Source organism: Numenius arquata, chromosome 30 (assembly GCF_964106895.1).
Source record: "Numenius arquata chromosome 30, bNumArq3.hap1.1, whole genome shotgun sequence".
Taxonomy (NCBI): Eukaryota; Metazoa; Chordata; class Aves; order Charadriiformes; family Scolopacidae; genus Numenius; species Numenius arquata.
The window spans coordinates 70,867-84,210 of record NC_133605.1 but is presented as its reverse complement, the minus strand read 5'-3'; positions in this window follow the sequence as shown (position 1 = coordinate 84,210).

Below are 13,344 nucleotides of genomic sequence, written 5' to 3'. Positions count from 1 at the left end.
GGATTGGGACAACAGAATTATAGAATGGAAACATTTGGAAGGGGCCTTTGGAGATGATCCAGTCAACCTCCCTACCAACGCAGGGTCACCCAGAGCAGGCTGGACAGGAATGCATCCAGGTTTGGAATATCTCCAGAGAAGGAGACTCCAAAATGTCTCTGGACAGCCTGTTGCAGGGCTCTAGAACCCTCAAAGTAAGAAGTTTTTCCTCACGTTGAGATGGAATTCCCCGTGTTCCAGCCTTTGTCCATTGCCGCTTCTACTGTCCCTGGGCACCACTGAAAAGAGTCTGGCCCCATCCTCTTGACACCTGCCCTTTAGATACTGGTAAGCTTTGGTGAGATCCCCTCAGTCTTTCCTCACCGAAGAGGTGCACATGTCCCTTGAGCATGTTTGTAGCCTCCGCTGGACTGTCTCCAGTAGTTCCCTGTCCTTCTTGAACTGGAGAGCCCAGACCTAAACACAGTACTCCAGATGTGGCGTCACCAGGGCAGAGGAGAGGGGGAAGATGACCTCCCTCGACCTGCTGGCCATGCACCACAGGAGACCGTTGGCCTTCTTGACCACAAGGGCACATGGCTGGCTCATGGGCAACTTGTTGTCCACCAGGACTCCCGGGTCTCTCTCTGCAGAGCTTCTTTCCAGCAGGTAAACCAACCTCTAACTTGTACCATTGCATGAAACAGACACCTCTTAAGTTTTACAAGGAGAAGTGGCCAGTCCTGCATCAGGGGGGAGAAAAAACCCGTATATCAGGGAACCTCACCAAGGGAGCAGTGACCCTGAGAAGAATGGCTTGGGCACTGTGAAGGACACCATACGAGCCAGTGGTTCATGCTCACCATGAACAAGGCCAGCTGCAAAGGGGCATTCATTAGGAGGAGCGTAGCCACCCCAGACGTCTGGAGTTTTCATCCCCCTCCAGTGAGCTGTGGTGTGGCCACACATGGACATGTGTGTCCCTCTGTGAGAATTCCTGCTGTAGAGAGGTGGGGAGGAACTGGAGAGTGCCCAGAGGAGGTCTGCACTTCTCTTGTACTCAAGGCCCCAAACCCCATCTTTGTCGACCTCTTCAAGCCCAACACAACCCAAGGAACACGCTCGACTCAGGAGAACCACCATGCTCTCCAGACCGCTCCAGATTCCCCTCCAAGACGCTGCGTGTCCTTAATGTCACCTGTGTGAAAGCCCTGAGTACATCCCTCAGATCCACTCACCATCTTATCTGTCACCAGACACCAACTGGTGACTTCTAAACCCAGTTTTACATTTCTAAAACGTCAGAGCTTTTCATTCCTGAACACATGGAGGAAGAGGATCTCTAGAGGTGTGCTTCTCAGGCCTGTTGGGAGATAGATCCCGGTATGAAAGCAAGACACTGCAGAAATCCCCTTTTATTACAGAGATGCTGCGTAAGAGGACAGCTCTGAGCCACTGTTAAACACACTTTTATAAGGGAACCGGGTGACACAAAGAAGGTACATGTCTCAGGTGCAGGGATGCAAATGCAAACATTTCTGTAGAACTAAAATAAACATGAACACAAATAACAACAGCAATCACGATAACTAAAATGCTTTAAAATAAAAAATTAAAAAAAAAAAAGGACGTAATCAGATAGTGTGGGAATCATTGGTGGGGAGAGGTGGCAAATTTGTCGCTCTTGGAGAAGGTCCATGAAATCAGCCTCCTAATGGCATCCTTGAGCTCTTTGTTTCTCATGCTGTAGATGAGGGGGTTCACAGCTGGAGGAAACACTGAGTACAGAACAGTCACCACCAGATCCAGGTATGGAGAGGAGATGGAGGAGGGCTTCAGGTGGGCAAACACTGCAGTGCTGAGAAACAGGGAGACCACGGCCAGGTGAGGGAGGCACGTGGAAAAGGCTTTGTGCCGTCCCTGCTCAGAGGGGATCCTCAGCACGGCCCTGAAGATCTGCACATAGGACACCACAATGAACACAAAACAACCAAATGATAAACAGACACTGACCACAATAAGCCCAAGTTCCCTGAGGTAGGACTGTGAGCAGGAGAGCTTGAGGATCTGGGGGATTTCACAGAAGAACTGGTCCAGGACATTGCCCTGGCAGAGGGGTAAGGAAAATGTGTTGGCCGTGTGCAGGAGAGCATTGAGAAACCCACTGCCCCAGGCAGCTGCTGCCATGTGGACACAAGCTCTGCTGCCCAGGAGGGTCCCGTAGTGCAGGGGTTGGCAGATGGCAACGTAGTGGTCGTAGGACATAATGGTGAGAAGACAATACTCTGCTGTGATAAAGAAGAAAAAGAACAAGAGCTGGGCCACACATCCCCAGTAGGAGATGGCCCTGGATTCCCAGAGGGAAACTGCAAGAGATTTGGGGACAGTGGTGGAGATGGAGCCCAGGTCAAGAACAGAGAGGTTGAGGAGGAAGAAGTACATGGGGGTGTGGAGGCGGTGGTCACAGGCGATGGCGGTGATGATGAGTGCGTTTCCCAGGAGGGCAGCCAGGTAGATGCCCAGGAAGAGCCCGAAGTGCAAGAGTTGCAGCTCCTTCTTGTTTTCAAATGCCAGGAGGAGGAACTGGGTGATGGAGCTGCTGTTGGACATTTTCTTTCAGCAGGCTTGGAGACCTGCCCATGGAAGGAAAGAGAGTGAGAAGATAGGGCAGAATTCTCAGAAAAAAAAAGTTTTCAATTTCTCTTAGAGACCCACCCAACTGGCTTTTCCATTTCAAGAAGACCTTTAGTACTTTCATTTTGCACACTCTGGTGGGTGCTGGCTGACGATCCATCAGGGAGCTGTGAGTGCTGCGGGATTCACTCCTGCCCTACAGCAATATTTAAACAGGAACTCGGGGCAATCTCTGATTAAATCCACTCCTGGCATCAAAGGGCTTTTCAGCTTTGTCACTCCCAATTCGCCCGACGGTAGAGCAGAGCTGGTCGGACTTTTTTTGTTTGATCTGTTTTAGTTTTCCCCACCACACCCGAGGAGTGTTTTTAAGGCAGAAATCTTTGGCATTTCTGATATGCCCCGAGCAAAACCTTGTGTGTCCTAAGAGCCAAGGGGACTGTCCCTCCGTGCAGAGCGAGGACAGCCCGTCTGTCCATCGGGATTGCTCTCAGCTACACTGGGCTGGTACCACTTTGAGATGGAGAAAGATTGATCACACCAGATGTTCCCCTGAGAAGAAATGGACACTGCTGAGAGAAGAAGAGCCAAATTTACAAGTGGAGGTCTCCCAACCCCCCACCCCATCTCACTGGACCCGAGAAGGATCTCAGCTCTCCCCTCCCAGTCGGGGACACAGAGGGCTCATTGCAGCTGCCTACATTCAGCCCTCCAGCAGGACTGACATGGCCTTGTCACTGTCACGTCGATTCCGTGGGGTTCCTAGAAAACACAGAGATGCCATGGGAAAACTGTGCCCTTCTGGAGGGCAGCGTGGCACCCAACAGGACCCTCCAAGGAAAGAGTCCACTGTCCTATAGACGAGGAGTTTTGATGGGAGGGTCGACTTACCCTCAGCCCCACACGGTGCAGTCCCCAGAGACCCAGATATTCAGCAATTTGGATGCTTTTCCTCCATGGATAAACCTGGATGACAGGATGCAGCACCAGCATTCAGCTGCACCTGAATCCTCACCCCCCACCACAGCCAAAAGAAGGGGAGGAACAAGGGCAGCAGGGGCAAGAGGGGAACACGCCAAAGTTCTCCTGCCAAGAGAGTCGGGACAGGGAGACACAGTCAGACACGCGAGCATTTCTCCTCTTTGGTGCTTGGGCTGCTGGGAGGGAGACTCAGGACTAAGTCCCCAAGATATGAAGGGGTTGGGGACTCTACTGTGTGGGAGAGGGAAGTTGCTGCAGGGAAGGCATCTGCGCTGCAGGGGATGGCAGGGAGGTGCTGGAATCCCCCCTCCCATCGCCCTTCCTGTAGCAGCTCCCTCTCACTCCCTGCCTATGCCTCTGCTGCCTGCACTGTCGCTGCTGGGGGCTGTTTCTCTGTCCCCAGGTCTCCTCCCTTTCAGTGCTCAGAGACTCCATCCCAGCTGCTGAAGGCTCAGCTCTGCCCTGCAGACACCTTCTGCAGCAGGGAATGGCCCAGGGGCATCTCTGGGTGTGCACGGGCTAAAGGAGCAGCTCGGACAAGTGCTAACAAAAACTGGGGTCTCATTGCCTTCATGGGAATGGAGATGTAAATTCAGATCTCCCACTGCCCATCTAACCAACCAAGGGTGGAAAATTCAAAGCACAGATTCCGTTTCTTTTGGCAAATGCTGCCTCTGTGTCCTTCTTCAAAAGGACCCTCTGCAAATGTCCTGGGGGTGATGTGGAGCTGTGAGCAAACCTGACCCACGCAGCATCCTCTCGACTGCAGAAGGACCCTGCCATGCCCAGACTGGGGTCACCCCTTCCCTCCACAGCTTCTCCCCACACTGCCATGGGGAGCTCCCCGGGTAGGCTGAGAGCTGACCCCGGCAGGAGACAGAGTCCCTGCCCCAGCACACAGTTCCCTGGGACACAGGGACCCTGCTCGGAAGGACAGCCCTGGGCACCCCTGGCTGCACGCCCACCTTCACAGCCCTGCAGCCATCCCTGGGAGAGGGCAGCCGACACGTCCTGTCACTTTGATGATGTGGTGGGCATCCGCTGCTCTCAAGAAAATCCTTCTCAGCACCAACAGATCCCTGAGAGCCTTCCTGACAGATCACATGAGACACGGGCTATGCCAGCTTTAGGAGACTGCTCCAGGAAGCCTCTCTGCATTATACTGCACCAGAGAGAAACATCACGCCCTGTCCCTCTGCCCCTGCAGCAGGGAAGCCCTGCTGCACAAGTTCTCCTTCTCCTCTACACTAGAGAAACTGTGAGAGTTGTACTTACAGATCCCACGGGCTGTGGGTTGTGCAGCTTCTGGATCCCTCCAGCAACTGCAGAGTCAATGCCCTGCAGCCAGAGACATTTTATAAAAGGCGGTGAAGGTTTCTCCCCCAGTGAGCTCTCAGCTTTCATCCATTCCTGAATGCTTTTCAGCTCTCCTGGCCTCACAAGTTGTCTCTCAGTGCCTGCAGGCAGTGCCCTCAGCCATGCTGCGCTTGGCAGAGGAGCTGCTCCTGGGCAGAGCTGTCTCTCTGCCGCGCTGCCCCATGGCCAGGAGCTCCCTCCATCCCAGGAGCCCAGCCCAGCTCAGCAGCAGAGCAACAGCCCAAGGCATCACCTTTCTGCCCCCTCTGGGATCCCCAGAGATGTCCCTGGGGCTCCAGGGGAACCGGCTGTGAAACAGGATGAAGTCAGCCCTGATGTTCTCTCAGGAGATGGGAGAGATTGTGGGAGAGATTCATTTCCAGCAGTGTCATTTCTCCTGTCAGGAGAAGACTTGGGCATGAGAACCATGAGAATCCTAAGAATCACCTTTCCTTATCCTATCGTGAGGCAGCACACCAGGAGGGTGACAGGGCAGGATCTGATTTCTACAAGCTGGGGGGCTGCCTTTGCATTAGTGTATGAGAGAGTCCTTTTTCATAACATTTGCAGATGACCTCACAAGGAAGAGAGCCGACACTGCACTGCAGGGCAAGGTTGCCATCCGGAGGGACCTAGACAGGCTGGCAGGATGGACCGATAGGAATTTCAGGAGAGCCAATAGGTCCTGACCTGGAGGTGGACTAAACCCATGCCATGACAGACACCAGGGACTGCCCAGGTGGGCAGCAGCTCTGCGGGAAAGGCTCTGGTGGCCCTTGGGTTCTATTGGGTAAAACATGAGCCATCAGCAAAGGTGGCCAAGAGCTTCCTGAGCTGCAGGAGCACAGCCAGTCTGCTCAGCACTTGTTACACCTTATCCAGAATACTTCCCTAGGTTTTGACACCACACCGTGCCAGAGAGACCTTGCAAAGTGGAGCCAGGTCACTGGAGGGACACCAACGTTGACAGAGCTTGTACTGTGAGAAGAGGCTTAGAGAGCTGGGCTTGTTCAGCTTGGAGGAGAGGAGCTCTTGGGGGGAACATGGAGCAGCATTGCACAGTTACCAGGAAGACTGAGCCTGAGTCAAATCCATGGTAGAAGATACAAGGACAAGAGGCAATGGGCTGAGAAAAGGGACAGTCAAGCCACATAAGGTGGAACGTTTTCCAGCATGAGGATAGTCAAGCACTGGAAGCTGTTTCCCGGAGAGCGTGCAACAGCTCTGTCCTGGAAAGGGATCCAGACATCTTTGAACAAAGCCCTGACTCTTCAGGTCTGACCCTGTTTTCAATGGGAGGTTGGTCAAGACACCCTCCAATTCCCTTTGAGCCTGAATGATGCTGTCCTCCTCCTGTCCTTCCATCTGCAGGCTGAGATATTTCCCCTCTTGGAGCAGACATTCTGAAAAAACACTCCAAATCTGGAAAGACTCTTCAATGCTCCAAGTACAGTTGGGTTGGGAAAAAAATAAACAACACAATACTATGCTGGATTATTTTTTCACAGAGACAGTTTTAAAGGGTCAAAGTAGATTCAATGCATGAATTCTGACAGTCAAGTTACAAAGAGGGAGGAAAAAAAGTCAACAAAATCTTTGTCAGTAAAGAAAAACTCCCCCAGCCTGTGGGATGTCCTCATTAGTTGGCCCTCTAGGAACTGGGATCCTTGGGCTTCTTGGTCTTAAGTGGGAGCTCAAATCCTGAACTGGAAGGACAACATTGGCTGCAGGTACACACCGTTTTCTTGACACGACTGTGAGCTCAGACCCAGTGGATGGAGTTTCTCACACAGGTCACGGAGGAGGGCAGGATGTCGGGGAGAGGGGCACACGCTTCAGTTTCCCAAATCCCATGAGTTTTCCCAACCCATCCTTCTCTTGACCTCTGGCATCCTATTTCTTGAGATGCAAAGCTGGCGGGTCTTCTGTTGATAAAGCATCAGTGATCCTTCCAGTGATTCTGTGATTTCCTTTAGAGTGGCAAAAAATAATAATAATGATGAAAAGAAATGTTAAAGTAACAGTCTACTTCCACAATAGCAAATCTGGACAACGGCAATTAAATTAGTATTTGCCATATAAGGTATGATATCCCATCGTGAAGTACATATTGAAAGTGGTTCAGATGAAGGGTGGTCTTGCAAAAGTCACCCCTTGTGTCCCCGTGTGGCACAGACGCTGCTGGTTTCCCTCTCCAGAGAGTGGCAGAGGCTGGATCACCTTCTCAGAAGAGGCTCCTTGCCAGGGAGCCACAGCCATGGGGGGAGCTCACCTGGTTCTTATTGACACTTCACTCAACTGCTATTTGGATACTTTTGGTGCTTTTCTGGGATGACTATTCCCGCACAGAGGATCATAAAAAGACGACTGTTTCTTAAGAGATGGTGAAAAAGGCCCTGTTTGGCCAAGAAAGCCCACCATGTGCTCTGGAGGGAGCGAGGAAGATTATAAAAAGCACTCGGAAAGTCCAAAATGCTCTTCCAAAGGGCGAGTGGCCCTGAGCAGTGGTGATTGGCCACGTTTAAGTCTGTTAGAGAGGGTCAAGCAATGTCAGCGAGAAGCAAGGGGATGGCTGATGGCTTTAGCCAATCCTTACAGCCATGTCTGAAGCCAGCCGTGGGAAGCAGTGGATGTTTGTGGGCAGAGGCTGAAGAAGAGGCTTCTCCTGGGACAATGGCAGGAAGGAAGACCCTTCCTCTGCAAACCAGGGGTGATACAGACATTCATCTCTTGTGTGCCTGCCTCAGCCTGGCGGATGGGGAATGCCCACTGCTGGGGGTGGCTGTTCTTAGGAATGCCCCATGAGCTGACAACTTGCTCCTTTCCCCTCCTTCACTGCCCACACTTGGATGGACTTCAGGAAACATCCATGAGCCTGGAGGATGCAAAACCTCCTGGGCTGAGGTCTCAGCACTGCAGGGGCAGAGGAAGGGTTTGTGAGACACATGGGCATGCAGGGAGAGAGCAGTGTGGGGGGAGCAGTGAGTGTGCTAAACGCAGGAAGAAGAAATGAAATATTGGGGGTTGGCTGTTCAGTGCTGGGATGTGAAGCTACAGAGAGGATTCTGGCGTGGATTCTCCAGGATTCTGGAGCTTGGAAATCTTGAGGATAAATGAGCAGTAGCAAGGCTTTGGAGGAAACCAGGTGAGATGTGGGGAACTCACTGGCAGTGGCAAATCCTCAGACACCCACATTTTGGTGTTGGAAACAAGGAAGCAGGCACAGGCACAGGACAGCGTAGCTGTGGTGGGGATGGCCAAGGGCCTTGGTGGGGCGTTGACACCCCAACAGATCTGAGACCCTTGTTCTCTTGCCTGTGGCTTCTGTCTCTTCCACTGAGACCCAGGAGAGAACACAAGGTCCTTACAGCTCCAGTGCCTCGTTGCCTCCTCAGCCACCCCCCATAAATCCTGGGAGGTGCCCTACTGCTGACCTGCACCTGGCAACACACACTCCCAATCACATTGCCCCCAGGAAGAGCCCCAAACATGCCAAGAGGGAAAGGAGCCCCATCTGTATGGGATGTGGGTAAGGACGTGGCCTTCCTGCTTGGAAGAGCGCATCAAGGGCTTCCACAGTGATCTCTACTTTTAAATTTTCCATTGTACCAAGTGTCTCCAACTTCCTGCCTTCACCAGCCCCCAGGGACAGGACCCTTGTCTGCTCATTCCCTCCATGGTTTCTTCAGTGATGGACTTCAGCAGGGCCTGCAAACACTCTCAGAAACCTGGAGGTTTGCTGCTGGCTCTTAGTCCTCTAGAGACTTGGTCAGCCTTTAGAGATCTGCAGTTCAGGAACTCGGCACCAGAGGGTTCATTAACATGCAAAACGCCCTGAGGAGCCAAGCCAGGCCATAATTTTCCCTTCATCTTCAATTCTTCTGTGGTTGATTAGAGAGCTTTCGGGAGTGGAGTCAAAGCGAAAAGATGTCAAGGCGAAGAGGCCAAGTGCATGAAATGCTTGATTTCTACTTGCCAATTCTGCATTAACGCCAAGGAATTTGGGTTACAGGAATGTCTCCAAGTAGAGTCTGCACCATCCAGACCCATGTGGGTGGGCTGGCAGAGCCACCCCCAGCAGGGGGATCCCCATCGCCCACGCTGAGGCAGTCCGGATGCAAATATCTGCAGTGCCCACTTGTCACAGGCCTCCAGGCAGAGGGTGACTCATTCCCATGACCCTCGAAGCCTGGATCAGCTCGTTGTGCTTTTGCTGTCCTTCCCTTCATCTGTCAAGCCCATGGGAGCTTTGGCTTTGACATCATCCCTACGTCCTGGGACAAGGTTTCTCAATTCCTCCTCTGCAGCTTCCCTGCTTCCACCTCCTTTGTGCTGCCTCTTTGTCCTGGAGCTCAGTCAGTTCCAACAAGCAGCCTCCTGAGACGGTGGCTTCTTTTCAAGGGGAGTTGCAGAGAACATTTTTGTGCCTGGAGGAGGCTGTCCTGTAAGGCCTATCAGATTTTCCATCATCCTTCAGCCTTCAGAGCTGCTTCCCACGGCACCACTCGCATCAGTCTCCCAAGTACATCAAAGTCTTCTTCTCTGGAGTCCACCCGTTTTTGCTCTGCTGCTGGCCTTCCTCACTCCTCTTCGGCACCTGGGACCCCACTATTTCCTGGTGACAGCAGCCAAGGCTGACACTGGTTTTCACCTCCCTGACCACTCTTTTTTTTTTATTATTTGTTTTTTGCCAGGACCAGGTCCAGGTGAGCATCACCCTTGTTTGCCCACCTGGCAGCTGTGTTAAGAAGTTGTCCCAAGGTCCTCCAGGCTGCTGGCACCCTGTGTCTTTGCCTGGCCCGTGAATGCCAGGGCAACTACTGTTCCCCATAGGAACCTGCTCATTGACTCGGAGACTTCTTCAGGTTGCTGTTAGAAGACTTATTCTGCCTACTGTGCCCGATCAAGTGGGTTATAATGGCCAAGACATTTTCACCCTTACTGGCTTCTCCTCTCATCCTCACTCACACAAGCTCACTCAACCCTTGCCCCATCTCATACAGGAGCTCCATAGATCCGAGCTGCTCCTTCACTCAGGAGGCATTCTGCTGGTCGTCCTCTTCCCTGCTACTCCCTCCAGCAGAGCCTGTACCCTTCCATTGCAGCACCACAGCTCAGCAAGATGTCCCACCACATCTCATTCAATCCCAAACCATCCCAGTTCTGTGAGTAGACATGGGACTCCTCCTGGCAGTGCATATTTGGGCCACAGCACCTCAGCTGACTTCTCACGGGGAAACCTGAGCTGTGATCCTGCCCAGAAGAACCATTGTACATCGAGCAGTTCGTGCTGGGCTGGGCTGTACGTACAGAGTGGCCTTCACCCCTGGGCTGTGCTGCACAGATGCCTTGGCCAGAGGACAACCTCAGCAGCACATTGTCACACAGGAGCCTGCAGAAAGGTCCCAGTCTGTACCAGACATTTTGCCTCCCACGTGGCCCTCCCTGCTCCCAGCACTGCTGCAGGAAGTTCTCATGGAAACGTCCTGTCTGTTTGACTGTCGAGATGACGAATAGTGTTGTTTCCTTGTAAGAAAATCCTGGAGTGGTTTGAGTGACCAAAAGAGGAGACTGTCTGCTATGGAGGGGGTCTGCATGGTTGTCTGCATGGTTTGCTGCATTTGGGTCGAAGGCCCACTCAATGCTACACCTCCTGGGGTTCTCACCATCGAAACAGACATGAGATTTGTGAGACATGACATGAGCACTCTGGTGGTCGTTTACTTCCTCAGGTGGTCGTATCCTCCTCTTCATCAGCTGCCCTCTAGATGACCTTAGTCCACTCAGCGGTCTTCACAGCCCCCTCAGCAGTTTTACTGTTCAGGCCTGGTTTCTTTGGCCTTATCGATACTCCCCTATCTTCTCGGTTCCTGTATTGAAGGCCACATTCCAGTCTGTTTCTCTTTACCTGGATAACGTTCTGTAAACAAGGATCCCTTGACAGACCCAGGGCAGTTCTAAGGATTAGTTGGGTGCCATTGATTAGATTCTACTATCACTAAGCCTCCTTTGTTAGTACAGACACACTAACAAACATATATCCATTTGCTGAAGCAAAACTTAACCCATTTCTCACAATGCACCCCCTTTTCATTCATTACATTTTTGCTGAAGCTCATAACCTTCTTCCCATTTATTTAATAATAACTGTAACCTCTCATTTTGTTCTTCCTTCTGGTGGTCCCTTTTCCTTAGGACCATAATTCTCTGTGGTGTAACATCTTGATTCGAGGCCTTCGCATCTGGTAGACTGGTCATTTGCATTCCTTCTACCACACTAGAAATCCATCTCACTGCACAAGGAATAAAGCAAGGTATGAACAGCAGTCCAGTAGTAGCACATAACGAAATGAAGCCCACCTTTTTCCACCAAGATACTCCAAAAAAGTTATCCCACCAGTTGGCCTCTATCATAGACTTCCATTTTGCATTTTTGCACCGGGACACGTGCTAGTCTTCTGATGTTCGTTGCTATATCTCTCACAGCTTGCCCGTTATCATCAATTTGAAGACAACAATCTGAAGTGTTAAACTTGCCGCATACCCCCCCTTCTTCTGCTAGTAGGTAGCCTAATGCCAATCTATTCTGGTATATTGCAGTTGGCATCTGTGTTTGTTGGGCCGCTATTAATTCTAATGCTGAGGCGGTCTGATTGGTAATTAGTTCGAGTACAGCTTGCAACGTAATTATTCTATCGAGCATATAAACAGGTGTTCGATATCCCCAGCTACCATCTTGTAGAATCTGACATAAAGGGTCTTGACTTGCATATTCAAACTGCATCGGGAGACATTCAGGATCAATATTGACTGGAGATTGCTGATATCACCCCACGTGTAAGAAAAAAAATAGATAAAATATTAAAGAGAAGAAATAGTTTCTTATTTTTTAGTATTGTGATACTGTCACTTCTGAAATCCCGATCACTTACTGCATAAGAACCGAGGGATTCCTGAAAACTGCCCAGAGGCTTGGCTTGTTAGGGCGTTTTGCATGTTAATGAGCCAAGTTCCTGAACTGCAGATCCTGAAAGACTGAACAAGCATCTGGAGAAGTAACAGTGGGCAGCAAACCTCCAAGTTCCTGAGGGTGTCAGCAGGCCCCACCGAGGGCCATCACCAGAGAGACCCTGGAGGGAAGGAGCAGGCAAATTGCCACCCCTGGGGACTGGTGAAGCAGAAAGGCAGAAGCACTGGTTACAGGTAGAAAACCACACGTGGGGATGGCTCTGAAAACCTTGGATGCATTTAGTTGATCAAGAGAGCAAAGCCCTGACCCCTGTCCCCTGGGAAAGGGGATTCTTCCCTCATGGGAGTCTCAGGGCTTTTCCTGGGGCAGGGAGAGGTGGGGCTGTACAAAGCGGGGTGCAGGACAGCAGTGGGACACCCCCCAGCCTCTGTGGAGGTGAGGAGGTAAGGACGCACTGGGGACTGTAAGGTCCCACAGTATCCTGCTGGAGAAACTGGATGCTCATGGCTTAGATGGGTATACTCTCCGCTGGGTTAAAAACTGGCTGGAGGGCCGGGCCCAGAGAGTGGTGGTGAATGGAATGAAGTCCAGTTGGCGACCGGTCACGAGTGGTGTCCCACAGGGCTCCGTACTGGGGCCGGTTCTCTTCAACATCTTTATCAATGATCTGGACGAGGGGATCGAAAGCACCCTCAGCAAATTTGCAGACGACACCAAGCTGGGTGGGTGTGTTGATCTGCTGGAGGGTAGAGAGGCTTTGCAGAGGGATCTAGACAGGCTGGATCGATGGGCTGAGACCAACGGGATGAGGTTCAATAAGGCCAAGTGCCGGGTCCTGCACTTGGGTCACAGCAACCCCAGGCAGCGCTACAGGCTTGGGGAAGAATGGCTGGAGAGCTGCCTGGCAGAAAAGGACCTGGGGGTGTTGGTCGACAGCAGGCTGAACATGAGCCAGCAGTGTGCCCAGGTGGCCAAAAAGGCCAACAGCATCCTGGCCTGTATCAAGAACAGTGTAGTGAGTAGGACCCGAGAGGTGATCGTCCCCCTGTACTCGGCACTGGTGAGACCCCACCTCGAGTACTGCGTCCAGTTTTGGGCCCCCTACCACAGGAAAGACATTGAGGTGCTGGAGCAGGTCCAGAGAAGGGCAACGAAGCTGGTGAGGGGTCTGGAGCACAAGTCTTACGAAGAGAGGCTGAGGGAGCTGGGGCTGTTCAGCCTGGGGAAGAGGAGGCTGAGGGGAGACCTTATTGCTCTCTACAAGTACCTGAAAGGAGGCTGTAGAGAGGCGGGGGTCGGTCTCTTCTCCCAAGTTACAGATGATAGGACAAGAGGCAATGGCCTCAAGTTACGCCAGGGGAAGTTCAGGTTAGATATTAGGAAATATTTCTTTACTGAAAGGGTTGTCAGGCATTGGAATGGGC